This window comes from Sander lucioperca, chromosome 11, assembly GCF_008315115.2.
Source record: "Sander lucioperca isolate FBNREF2018 chromosome 11, SLUC_FBN_1.2, whole genome shotgun sequence".
Lineage (NCBI taxonomy): Eukaryota > Metazoa > Chordata > Actinopteri > Perciformes > Percidae > Sander > Sander lucioperca.
Genome location: NC_050183.1, coordinates 10,953,660 through 10,967,473, shown reverse-complemented (window position 1 = coordinate 10,967,473; position 13,814 = coordinate 10,953,660). Strand labels below are relative to the sequence as shown.

At 38.9% G+C, this 13,814-nt stretch overlaps 1 protein-coding gene across 6 annotated transcripts in view; it reads left to right on the top strand.

Annotated features, from left to right (window-relative positions):
- Positions 1-13,814, top strand: part of LOC116058749 (LIM domain containing preferred translocation partner in lipoma) — a 191,361-nt gene that overhangs the window by 26,365 nt on the left and 151,182 nt on the right. For 2 of the 6 annotated variants that reach the window (XM_036007009.1, XM_036007012.1), the window contains one exon: positions 744-789. The exons of 3 other annotated variants lie outside the window; for them this stretch is intronic. The gene's annotated coding sequence lies outside the window, so the exon portion shown is untranslated. Of the gene's footprint in view, positions 1-739; positions 790-13,814 lie in introns of all 6 variants that reach the window. One more of the 6 variants, XM_036007010.1, reaches the window with a different exon arrangement.

Sequence of the window (13,814 nt, the reverse complement as noted above, 5' to 3'; positions counted from 1 at the left end):
TCTCAAAACATTGTATTATACTTGCAAAAAAAAAAAAAGTGTGAAGGTGGCATGGATAACAATCCCAAACTGGCGCCCACCCATAATTATGATGTGGGTACAAAGAGATTTTTGCCATTCTAAAGGGAGAAGGGGAGTGTAGGTGTATTAATTCCTATTCCTTCCTGCTTCTTCGACTTGGAAGTTCAGATTTAGAAAAAATAGACCCCCCCCCCCCTCACTCAAAAGAAAAGAAAAAACAAGAACTGTCACATTGACTGACGCCAGTCGTATGTAGCATCTGTGTACCCACCACTGCTCCCTATAGTATATGCCACTCTGTGGCAACGTGGGAAACTGACAATGTCAATTTATCAGAACAAAAGAATTCCTCAGCAAGAGGAATACACATGGTTGGGCCCTGGAGACAAAAAATGATTCCACCCCCACCCTTACCTGTATCTAAACAGAATGTAGGACATTCACAACACCCGAAATAGAAATTTCACTCACAATTATAATTTTTGTGTGTATCCCCTGCAGTCAAAAGTTAGGATTTCACTTCAGGAGTTCGAGCTGCACTTTTAATGCTAACTTTCCTAAAGTAAACAATTGAACGTCAGCACCGAGGTGTTGCGGCTGCAACCCAAGATCGGACAGTTTAAATGAACCCATCCGGATCCTTTCTGCCCTAAATGATAGGTCTCTTTGTAAAATGTCATTTTGATTTCAGTGCTGTATAATTATCTTGTGTTTCTTTTTAGGTGTCTGATCCTGTAGTCCCCACCATCACTTAGAGTTAAAATTTGGGTGAGTACTTGAGTGAGAATTTTTCCCTTCTTTCAACAGCTGTAAATACTGTACATTCACAGAGCATGAACACTGCTGTAATCCCCGGCTTCATTTTATTTACCATAAAATGTTTTCCTGTGGACAATATTAATGTATGTTTAATCCGATAAAAGAACTGTTGCAGTTGTAGTGGTGGCGAGAGTAAAGAATACATCTTTTCTTTCTTTTTGGGCCATCTCACATGCAAATCTCCCAGATTTGGTCATTTTGTAATCTTTTATCACTAAACATTTTCTTTCTACCATTGCACCTCTCCTAATCATAATAAAAATCCATAATAGTAGGCTTTATTTGTAAAGCACCTTCCATACAAGAAATATGAAAATGAAAGACAAAGAATGAACATAACAGGAATAAAATGCCATCAGTAATGCAAAATAAGATACAGATTTTTTTTTTTTTTTAGATAATTCTTTTGGGGCTTTTCCATTTATTTGATAGTGACAGTGGATAGACAGGAAAGGTGGGAGAGAGATGGGGGATGACACGCAGCAAAGGGCTGCAGGTCGGACTCGAACCTGGACCGCTGCTAAGGACTCAGCCTACATGGGGCGCACACTCTTACTGGGGGAGCTAGAGGTCGCCCCAAGATACAGATTTAAATAAGATAACGAAAAGATGAAGTAGAATGCATAACATAGGATGGAAAACAAAACCCCCCTGAATGGTAATGATAAAAATAAAGTAAAAAATATTAAAATCAGTACCCATCTTTGCATCATGCACGTATACAACATCAATAAACACTGCAGCAGCATCAAAAGGTCTCCGTTCTCTTCTACTCTCTGTTCCTATCTATTCTTTTCTACATCAGTGGTGGAGATTTGAATTTTTAAGACAAACACTCAGAAAGTAACATAATCTATGAACTATTATAGATGAATTATATATTATATTACTGTATACTGTATATCACGAAGAAGCCTTTTTTTTAAAAGTAAGAATTCCATTATGACAATTTCAAATGAATGAATCTGAAAACAGACCCCCTGGCAGAGTGCCACAGACCCCTGGGGGCCCCCGGACCCTGATCTAAGCACATTAGCACGGCTAGTTAGTGTCAGTGGTGGTCATTAAGAGCAGCCGGAATTATTTTGACTCAAAATGTTCTCTGATAATTTATCTACGGCGCATCATCTAAATCAGGGGTATCAAACTCAATTTCACTAAGGGCCACACTGGAAAATAAGAATCACATCAAGGGCCAGGCGCATAGTTGATTGACTTTGCTTTTATTTAATCAAAAAAAAGTTTTTTAAACATTATTTTTTTGGGCATTTTTAAGCCTTTATTTAAATAGTGCAGCTGAAGACATGAAAGGGGAGAGAGAGGGGGAACAACATGCAACAAAAGGCCGCAGGTCAGAGTCGAATCTGCGGCCGCTGCGTTGAGGAGTAAACCTCCATATATGGGCGCGCGTTCTACCAACTGAGCTAACCAGGCCCCAAAAAAGTAAAGTATTTTTGACTGTTATTGCATGTCTCATAAAGCCTTCTCACTTACAATTTGGTCCACATAAAGCGCTTAACAAAAGTCATCAAAAAGGTTCTTTAGCCATCATATAATTGAACAAATCAAGCAAAACAGTGCATTCTCATTACAGCCGACTCACAACAATCATAGGCCTGAATATGCAAACTCACTGGTTGTCTCAAAGTCAGCAAATCAGCCCATTTCTGTTTTGAGTGTCACGTCATTGCAGATTGAAAACCGTTTCCTGTCTTCTTGGTTTGGTGCGCAGCTAGGTGAATTTTTTTTCTTCTATTGTGAACCTAAATTGATATGTAGGCCGGATCAAAATTTGCGAGGGGCCAGATTTGGCCCGGGGGCCTTGAGTTTGACACATTGTTCTGATTAAAAGTTCTTTTTGTCATCAAGGCTGGTACACATGCGCTTTGGGCCTGCACAAGTTTTACTACAAGTACACAATATAACATTGTGCGATTCTGTAATTATGATAACAAAATGCAAAAAAATGTATTCACCTCTTCATTGATTCCTAGGCACGAAGGCAAAAAAATAATTTGTATTTTATTTCTAAATTATACAATTATATATTCGTATTATTTATTCTATAAATGTACGGCAAATTCGTCATTTAGTTATTGAATCCATATTTTTATGAGAAGCTCTTTTTTGCATCCATATTTCTAGTGATTTCAGTTTGCAGTTTAAATTCCTCTGGCTCGCCGATGCATTTGCGTCATAGAAAGTTGGCTAAGGGGCAGGAGGTGGTCCTAATGACGTACAGTAAGTGTTCTCATGACACATTCTTAGTTTGATCAATTAGCCTTGGGTATGAGAAAAACAAGCCATTTGTTTTACATTGATAAAATGTGAAAAACAACCTCCCTCTAATCAAATAAAGCTTTGTCCAGTTTAGATAGACATACTGTAAGACAGATTTCTGCAGCTCCATTTCCCACAGTCCTGCTGACGTTCCCTCCAGCATAGGAACTGATTTATTATTTAGTGTAGGTTTGAACTTCAAGACTAAATGGACATGTGGTATACATTTCAAAAATTTGGTGTTTGTTTGTTGTGACATGTTGTGGTCCGCAAAGACTTCATCCCGTACATACCAAAAGAGAATTTACTGAGCTTCACACACTCAGAAATTATGATCTGGGCTCAAAAACGTGGAAAACTAAACAAGCATACATTTAGCTTTGATGTAATGACGATGATGAATAATTTTATTTTGGTTAACATACATGAAATAGATAATTATTTCACACAATTTGCCACCGTAGCTAACCGAAAAAGGAATAGGCTGAAGCTCCTATTACCCCCATAGAATCACCCAGAAATCCAACACAACTAAATGAAACGAAATACTTGAGTACAATCCTAGTAATTTTACATTTTAATTAGTGCTGCACGATATGAGAAAAATTAGCGATATGCGATTGACATTGTTGAATATCGCGATAACGATATTACCTGCAATAAATAAACAGATATTAAAGTGTTCTCAGTTCTGCTGCTTTAAGTAACCCTTAATTATTTAAGATTTTAAAGATTTTTTTAAACTCAACAGAGACGTACACATTTTCAACTCATCATTAAGTTCATTACATAATTGAACCCCATAACTGAAACACATCTATATTTTACATTAGTCCTCACTTTACCAGTTATTTTGGTTTTATTGTAAAACAGCAATAAACCCAAGTGTCTGCATCTGTAACTCTCTAGCATGCCACCATTTGATTACCTCCTGGGTGCTGTTTAGGTACTGTCGATATCAAATTTGTAGAAAGACTTTATCAAAATAAAACTGTAAATGATGAAAAAATGCTTGTAGACCTAATAGCTGCATATTATTAAGTCTGCATTTGGTGCATTAGTTAAGCACACAGTGATTTTTCGGTAACACTTTACTTGAAGGTATCTACATAAGAGTGACATGACACTGTCATGACACTGTCATGACACAGTCATGACACATGAACCCTAACCTTAAGTGTTTTATTCACACCAGTGGGTCCCTCGTGCCCGTGCCCCTCGCAACGCCCATCCCGGGCGTTGCGTTTTAACCCTAACTCTAACCTTAACCCTAACCATAACTTGTCATGTCAAAAACCGAATGACGCTTACTAAAAGAAGCGTTATGTCATAAACATTTGTGACTTGTTTATAATGTTTTATGACACGTTCATGACAGTGTCATGTCACTCTTATGTAGATACCTTCAAGTAAAGTGTAACCGATTTTTCTCCTGATTAGCCGACTCTTTGTTGGCATTATTTCAGATAAGCTGCGGAGAACTCCCTTAACTGCCCGATGAAAATTGTGTTTGCATGTCCTGATAACACTAAGACATTGAAATTAGCAAGCTGTGAGGTGTTTGTGTTTAGCAAAGCATGCACAGTGGTTGAATACCAAAATTTGATATATTTTTTGAAACAGATGGCAAAGGTGCTCATATGGGAACCTAAGCTCTTCTTCACTGAATATGAAAATGTTGAACAGGTGTTCCAAGGAAACTTCCTTCCCTGCTACGGCTTTCATTAGCACACTTTCTATTCTTCTAGTAATAATAAGCTTATTTGTGCCCTGAGATAAAGGGCAGACAAAAGAGCTGCTTCTTTTTTTTTAATAGGCAAAAACTGGCAAAACGGTTGCCTTGTTATGTATTATTATTAGACACAACGCTCTCAACCAACATCACCAAAAACCCTGACTCCCCCAGTGTGAGCTTGTTTTAGGATCTGATTGGTGTCCAAAATTCTGTTTATTAGAGCATTGGTTTTGCTTTGTGATTTTGCTTTAGCTCCGTTTCAGTGGCTATGTGAGACTACCTTGCAGTCATGTTTGGATGTACAGAAGTTTGGTTTTCTCAGTCAGTAGCACAGAAGTGGAGTGATGGAGACCACCTTACATGCTTGGGCCACAGCGATGGTATAAACTTAACTGGCCTTGGATGGTTCTTGGTTTCTCAGACTGTGTGTTTGGATTCCTGGCTCAGAGTTTGTCTGTTTGGGCCAGATTCTTGAAGCACACATCAAATCGACGGATGACTAGCGAGGCTGGCTGCCAGCTGAATTTCAAGAACAGTTTAGCTTCACTGTAGAATTTAAAATACTTAACTCTTTGTTGGGCTTGACTAGAGCTGTAGCCAAACGGTTTTCCTCGATTCATTTCGGAATATAAGGGTTTCATGTAAAGAGACAAATCCTTAGGTGCTTGCTGGACTGTCAGGGAAATTATATTATGGCCTCTTTTTTTTTTAGGAAATGTTGTTTTCTGTCTCATTCAATAGCATTTAATTTAGACTTAATACCAGCATACTATATGGAAGGTAAACATATTTTAGATACATGTAAATGCTTACTCTGATTCATCGTGTTCCTCACATTTTCTTCATAGCGCTTCCAACCTGATAATCTCAACAGCATGATGGTGTTAAAACCTCTCAAAATTGCCATCTATTCTGTATTTTGCTGATATCAAGTCAAAACACTATATTTATGATCGGTAATCCACATCTTGTTCAGTGTCTCCCAGTTTCATATTAAAATGTACAGATGCTTCTATAGCCTCTTTCTGACCAAGTAGTTAGAGGAACGTAGTTTAAGGAACAGTTGACTTCTAAACAGTTCTACTAACTACTCTCCCCCAAAACCGGTTTTGCCATTTGTATTCACACTGGCCAAGTGGCCATAGGAACTTTATATATAGATAGAACTTTCTTCCGGCTGTTCAGAACCTTCCCCTTTGCAATATTGCAATATTTGTTATAAGCAAAACATGTGTCTAACCATTCTAAATGAAGTATTGTGGTGCTGCAGAGACGCCCGGCCTACAAATCGTATCCTACAGACTAGAGAAAAACTTCTTTGTTTGGTACAGATCCTTGCAAAAATCACACTATAATCAGGTTAATTTTTTAAATTGTAATATTTTTCAATAAAAATGAGAATAATGATACAAAAAATGACCATTCCCTCTATATATTGTGAATCATATCGTAATTGCGATATCAGTCCAAATAATCACAATTAGATATTATCCTCATATCGTGCAGCCCCACTGGCGTCTAACCAAAAAAAAAGGTGTGAATCAGCTTCAGATACAATCTTTATCTAGATACAATTCCTTATTCCTTACCATATTTACATAACTGACAGCTCTAATTCTCAGTGATTAGAGTTTCTTATGAACATAATACAATAAGATAAGATTAGCCTTTGTTGTCTCCCTAAGGAAAAAAATTGCGCACAGCCTCTCCATATACACACAATATATCAGTATACATATACTAATTAAACAACAGTTAACATTCAGTGACACACACGGATCCATATAGACCAGAACATACACACCAAGAATATTGGTGTATACAGTCACAGTGGTGGCCCAAGTGTGGCCTGATTAGATGGTCAAGAATAAATATTATACCAAACAATAATAATAGTTGAATGAACTGGAGAGTTTTATATTCACAAGCACTGCTTAACAAAGACCCACTATAGCTCTGTTATATCTTTTATCATGGGATTGTGCAACTCATTAACATCGAATTTGGCAGATCTGAATGAATGAGGCTGACAGTGCAGTCATCTTTTTCTTCTACTTTTTCATAATTTCTTTATACTTTCTTTTTCCACCAAACTTACACCGAACTATACAGTTTCTGCCCCGTCCGACTCCAGTAGATAAGAATCAGTGAGTTATGACGGTCCAGGCGGAAATGACCAAATGGTCCGAGCTAGATTACATAGCATCCCAAAATAAATAATTTTCTCGTGATTTCTATCCTAAAGATACTATCACAAACAGAACGGGAGGTACTCTGTCACAGACTGTGTTGGTATACACCATCAAAAAGTGAATTGCTGTGTGTACCAGACTCGCCTTATTTGATGCACTTCAATTGAAAAAAACCTACTTATTTGTACTTGAACATGTTAGACTTGTGTTAGAAAGAGGCCTGAAATCTGACTGTTAAAAAATATGTTTTATTGTGTATTGGGAACGGCTTTTGCTACTTTATTTATTTATTTATTTATTTATTTTTTTGGAATTTGAGCACCCTGAGGGAACTTTATAACCTGGAAGAAAGACAATGTTTCATACGTCTGGGTCAACGGTCAAAAGAGGTTCTAGACTAATACGCATTTGCGAGTTAGTCTGGCGATGCCAGGCAAGGAATTTTACATTTTACAATTAAAACACTTACACATAGTTGGTAAATTATAATCTGATTCCAGTATTTTTACACTCCATATATTTATATTTGGCCAACAAAATAAATATTCTATTTAGTATAACTGAACAGTTAAATAAATAATAAATAAAATATCTTTTGGTTTGCTCAGTAGTTAAGCGAAGGCCCTGGGCTGTGGTCAGCAGCATTCTTCTCAGTTATTATTATAGCAAATTTCCACAGTGGATATAAACTATTTAAACCAAAGTCCACAGAAACTCCTCAAACATCTCCTGTAACATAACTCACTCCTTTACCTTCCCATCTGTATGCTCAGTATGTTCCAAACACCCATATGTTCTCCAAAATATTGCTAAATATACTGCTTCTGCTGGTAGCTTGCATTTTGTTTTTGTAAAAAGATGAAGATTTGAGGTCGAGTATCGCTTCAATATTAACCTTTGTACTTGGTATTGTATTGTATACAAAAAGTCAGCCAGAACAGAAACATTGTATTTTCAAAATAGCATCCAACTGTTTTTTTGTTTTTGTTTTTTTTTTATTAATTCTGTACCTGATTTTGACTCCATGCAGTCTTGGAAATAGATGAAAAACTAAATAAAACCAATGCAGTCAAATTGTTATTGTGTGTTTAGCTACATATTGTTCAAACTGGCTTTCACATGATAGTTGTGCAGTCTTAATTTTCAGACCTCAGTTTAATTTAAATAGAGATCAATCATCTGGTTAACTTTATGTCTGGCACAGGGACACTCTTACTATAGCAGAGTGCATATTCAGAATGCAAACACTGCGAGCATGAATCTATTTCATTGAATTGAGCCAGGCCACACGCCTTAACAATGCAATGAAAAATGATTGTGTATTGGACTGGCGTATGATATAGCAAGGCTGTTCTAGAAGACGCAGAACTCTCCAGTCCCCTCTCCGTCAGCTCCGCAAAATGTATGCTGAATTGTCTATTTTACAAGCATTATCTGTGCTTTACGTGATTGACATTAGACAGTGATGGCATGTGGCTATGAGTCGCTCAGGACTCATCAGAATCAAATTGCTAGTCTCCTGCATAGCAGGACCATCTCATGACTACCAGTCGGTTATCAGAATACGGAAATCAACTTGGCAGCGTCCTGCCGCCTCTGCTAGCCTGGCCGTTCAAGGTTTTCAAATGTAAACACAGAGGAAAAGGTGAAGATGGCTATTAGCTACGACGTATGGCTACGATCCCGATTACCTGGACAAGCGTCCATCTCCATCTCTACATCAGAGGGGGCAGCGAGGCAAGCGTGTTGGACCACCGACTGCCACCTCTCTGCTGGGCATCCTGCTAGCCAGTGTGCAGGCTACGGATGGTGAGCTGGTTGGCTTGGGTGCAAAGCTAACTTTTTTTTCCCACCGGCCAAATGGCTAGTGAATGTTTAAACTTTAAACTTTACAGGCCACTCAATAGAGCCAACCATTTTTTTTTTTGGCTAGTGAGTGAAGCAAAGCTACTAGCCACATGCACATTTTACCAGTATTTGCCTGGTGGATCGTGCTAATTTTGTACCCTGCGTCCATGCCTCCGCTGGTTTCCAGTGGGATGTCCGGAGCTGTGATGTCCTTTCGGTGAGACTTGGCTGGATCCTAGAGTGCTGATGCCATTCAACCGGGTGACTCTTCTTCTGTGTGCCGATCTGACGGCCACATTCTGCTTCATGATGATCACGCACAGGTGGAAGGAGCTGATGGGATAACATTTCACTGGAATTGTACCTCGTATGATTTCATGTGACATAACATTGATTGAGTGGTTGAATTGCACCCTTTGTTCACAGCTCGGCAGATATGTTTGATGGTTGCTATCAAGCCGCATGTTTACACACTGAGGATAAAGGACTATTCTAAAACAATTACTGTAGCTTTCCATGAGAAACTGGAGCACAAGATGATATTACGCTGAGCTGCGGTCACTTTCTACAAGGAAAGTGAGGAACAGAAAACAAGTAAATAAGACACGCTTAAGATGGAAAGATTAAGACAACCCCGGAGTGATTAAGAGGGCTGACATAGATACCCTGGCTGGATGTTTAAATAGACCAGTGAACGGGTTTGGATTTGGTTTTAAGCAGCAGGAACATATAGCTATCAGTCAATTAAGGATAAAGCCTTTCCAAAAACAACTAGTTTAACTTTGCTTTTCAATTAATCTTCTTTGGGTGTCGCCAAGGGTCACAGCGCTGCAGTGTGAGCAGTGGAGACGTAAAAGATTAAATAAGAGTCCAAACAACTGGGCAACGGGGACTAAGGCTTCAAAACATTTAACCCAGCCCCGCTGATGCTGCACAGATGCTTCTGGCCAAGCAGGATTTCAGCACTTTGTTATTTTCAGGAGCTAGACATGGATCTGATTTATTTTAAGAAGTGATCCATGGATGAATCATGGAAGTCCAAATGTGTCCAATTTTTTAGATTTACACAATCCTCAAAATGTTTCTGTTCTTCTACCAAGGCCTTTCAAAAAATATTTTAAGGTTAAAAACAACACATCTGTGCTGTAATGTGTTTGCCAAAGCGATCTGTAAGAAATCCCTGAGCTAAAGTCCTCATCTGCTGTGGAAGAAAATCTCACTGTGATGTACTCTGCTGTGGATCTAAATAATGAAATCATGTTGTTTACTGTAGAAATGAAACAAATCTTATTGACCTCATGAGTTTCAGCAACTAGGAAGTGCTGCAACTGTTATTTTGTCTGTTTAGTTTCTTCCTGCCAACACTGGATGTGGGAATGTGTTGCATTGTTTAGGTGGACATCTGCTGCTTGTGATCTCGCGCACCTCCATTTGAGCAAATATCTGACCATTTTTATAACACAATGTACAGCGTTAAAGAGGCAAAAAAAGTAAACGCAGCACTCGCCACTCCACGGTAGTAAAGTTAGGGCGACTGAGATGAGCATATCAAACGTTTTATTCAACTCCTCTCTTCTCTCATCTGGGTTTTGGCAGCTAAACTGTCAGAGAGCATGAGATTTAAGGAAGATAATCACCCTGAAACAATAGAAGTTAGGGGGACAAGAATCCCCAGTGGAAATTACACCCAACTCTCTTTTTGCCATAGAAAACATCAAGCTGCTGCTTCAACACAAAGTAAGCTAGTTGTAAGCTATTTAACGCCATACCTAACTTTGAACCAAAGATCATGATCAAGATCAAGATGTGATATCTGTGCTGGTGTAAAATACTATGAACTCCTTTAAGCATTTTGTGGATCTATTACTAACTTTTGACTTGTACTGATGGTTGAGTTCCGTTCTAATTTGAACCGAACTGCTACCTGGAATTCGGTACCGGAAGAAAGATTTACCTTCAGTTGTAAAAATAAGTCCAAACCTATTTGTCACAAGGGCATAGAGAACGTTGGTGGCCGTGTCTCAGAGGAAGTGTAACCACACCGCAGCTCGCCATTAATGTTGTCAGCCTGGAGTTTTGAAAAGTTTAACCATACTTGCTACCGCTTTATGGGCATTGCCCTGACTCACTGTGACTTGAACAAGCTGCAGAGGCGACACAGCTCACGCTCCGTATCCACCTCTGCTGTCTGTCAAACATGCAGAGAAGAGGACAGAAAAGCTCGGGCTTATGTGCTCTCAGGTATCAACATTTGGCACTGATTGATCTACCTGGGTATTACCGATGTAATTTGGTCAATACCCTTAAAAAACCAACCGTACTTGTATTTACATATTTATTTATGGGTTAACTTTACCCAGTACCCATGGGAAAAGCATCCATGACAAGGGGTTGGTGTGATCCAGTAACCCAACAGTTATATATGAAAACAAACACTGGGTCTAAACATCCCATTGGTACCAGGCAAAGGTAACCCAGTACTGCATCAATTTAACCCTGTGATTTTAAGTGTGTATAGCCAACAGTAGCAACTGAAGTTAAGAAAAGAAACAAAATAGGAAATGAAACAAACCAAGAATGGCACTGTTTTATATAACCCTAAAATGTAGATTATCAACTTGTAATCAATCTCAAGCTCTTTGTCGCCAGTTGTTGTTAATGTAATAACCCTCTCCCTCAGTGGCTGAGAACCTTATAGTGAGCTTAGCCACTGGTATTGTGAGTGTGAAAGAGAGTATGAGGAAACCCTGGCTCAGTGTGACATGATGATGAAGTTATGGACCTAAAGCTCCTCATTGTTATGTATCTGTGGTCCTGCAGCCCAGCGCTGCAGAATACAGAGAGAGGGTGAAGGAAACGGCGCTGTGGCTGCCAACCCACTGGGCCTTTTTTCTGCTCCTGAGAAAAGCGTGTACAATCGAAGGAAGCCTGTAAGTCAAGACAAAGGGCATAAGCACCCTGGCTTTTTGTCAGCCTCTTTCATCGGGCCAAGCCCAAATGATTTGGATACAATTGCAATGCGAAATCTCTGTCTGCTGCAATTGCTTAAATGGTAGCTCAAGTATTTAAAAAAAAAAAAAAAAAAAGCCCCGATGAAATTGTCATGAGCTTACACTCATTCATGCCTTTACATCCTGTGCTGTGTTAAGGGGATTCTTGAGAAAAGTCATCTGTATTCAGTAAACAAAGTGTTATTGATGAGTTGATTCTATGTGGCTTTGGCAGTGAGCGAGCCGGAGAAGGGATTATGTCCGCAAGCCAAAACCCAATAGAAGTTTGACTGAGAGGATAGATGTGCAGTGCTCATTGTAGCAGTAGAGGATAAGCTGTGTTCATAAGCTCAATACCTGTGATATGAAAAGGTTCGGAAATCTCTTAAGTGGGAAATATCTCCGTTTGCTGTCACAGAATGATATATTGACCCAAGTTTTTAAAGAGCACTAAAGGCAACAGAAGTGTCGTAATTCCCTGTGTTTTGGAACACGTCTCATCTGATGTTTGTGTTGATAACTGCATGCCGAGGGTCCGTAAGGAGCTTTTTTAGAAGACCTTTCGATGAGGTTTAGTTTACTGAAGGATTTAAGCATCTCCACTGAGTGAGACTGGAAAGGTGTAGCCACAGCAGCATATGGCAGAGACTGTGAGGAATCGAGAAATCCGCTAATCCACCATTCCTACAGCATAGGGATTATACCTTCTGTGACTTTTTTTCTGTTTGTTACATCTTGCTTTCCATTCGTCTGTCCACAGTTCAGTTTTAATCACTGTTGTTTTCAGCTACAGTATGAGGGGTGTTACTTTGTGTTCAATCTTGCATATGGTCAGGAGGCATTTTCCTACAGAAACATCTTGTTTACAACCCCTGTAGGATATCACTTTCACTTAGCTCTATGATTTATGAAATGTTTTATTTGTTGTGCAGCAAATAAATAGTAAACCTCTCCTTAGATACGCTGCATGGAGTGTTTTTGTCTCAGTGTTATACTGTTGTATGGCTGCTAGGAATAACAGCATTTCAGCATACGTAAGCACCTGATTCCACTGTAACATTAAATATTCAGTACACAATGTGTAAAAATCGAAGTTGAAATTTAGGTTAAAAACATGTTTAGCTATTATGAATAGAGAGCAGAGAATGAAGAGTCAAAACTAATCTAATCTGCTTCATGGAGAATGTGTGGGTGTGGTTTGATCACACTTGATTGACAGTGCTGGCATCATAAGCAAACAACCCGCCAACTGTAATCAGATTTCCATTTAAATATTGCTAAATCCTGATTGGTGCGCAGACATTTTCTTCCATTGACCTCAATCATTTTCATCATCTCAACTGAAAAAACTGTTGCTGGAGCAACCAATATTGGACTGAACTATTCTTAGAACATGTTGCTTTAACGGATGCATTTTATGGTGAACAGCTATCTCGTTGTAATTACGTTCATAATTCAGAGACGCTTCTTTTGTTGTCGTTTTTAAATGCATAGACTTGAGAAACGTAAATGGGAGCCGACTCATCTCTGTCGGCTCTTAGAAATACCACAAGGGCAGAACTGAGAAAACAAATCTCGCAATTTCATAGGGGTTTCCCACACATATTCCTTGGGAGGCTGGTGTTAATTCAGTCTGACTTCTAAAGATCTCAGTGTTCACGTTTCACATCAGAGAGATGATACGCTGACATCAACTTGACAACTTGAGGCTTTATTGCTTTACAGTGATGGATTTTCTGTTACATGTCACTAAACCTATACTACTGCAGAGGTGAATCAGGTAACCAATGATTAGCCTGGTATCATTTTAGATCAAGGAAAAGGATCTGACACCAGGGTTTTTCCTGCATAGAGAAAGTTTTGGCGCCCCCTAAAGAGGTTTTAGCCAGCGCCAAAGGAAAATCACCAGCGCCAAAGCGTCTTTATTTT